The sequence below is a fragment of the Penaeus monodon genome, chromosome 21 (genome assembly GCF_015228065.2).
Source record: "Penaeus monodon isolate SGIC_2016 chromosome 21, NSTDA_Pmon_1, whole genome shotgun sequence".
In the NCBI taxonomy this organism is placed as follows: domain Eukaryota; kingdom Metazoa; phylum Arthropoda; class Malacostraca; order Decapoda; family Penaeidae; genus Penaeus; species Penaeus monodon.
The window spans coordinates 26723212-26723416 of NC_051406.1; the positions used below are offsets into that span (position 1 = coordinate 26723212).

The window sequence follows — 205 nt, forward strand, 5'->3', positions numbered from 1 at the left end:
CGCCCTTGCTCAGAGAAACCGTGCTGTGCGGCGCCTGAATGGGTCTCCGGAAGCGAGCCGGGGGGCGGGAGGACGACCGGAAGCGCCGATGAATCGAATGTCCTCTGGTCATTACGCTCACTCCCGCCTCGGCCCTGTCGCGCCTCCCGGCCCGTCGGCTCCCTTCCTTTCGGCCTTCGCACGCCCTTCCTTCGAGATTCCATAC

At 66.3% G+C, this 205-nt stretch overlaps 1 protein-coding gene across 1 annotated transcript in view; it reads left to right on the forward strand.

Annotated features, from left to right (window-relative positions):
* The window catches only part of LOC119586394 (glutamate-gated chloride channel-like), a 41416-nt gene that overhangs the window by 36381 nt on the left and 4830 nt on the right, over positions 1-205 (forward strand). The gene's annotated exons all lie outside the window — the stretch shown is intronic.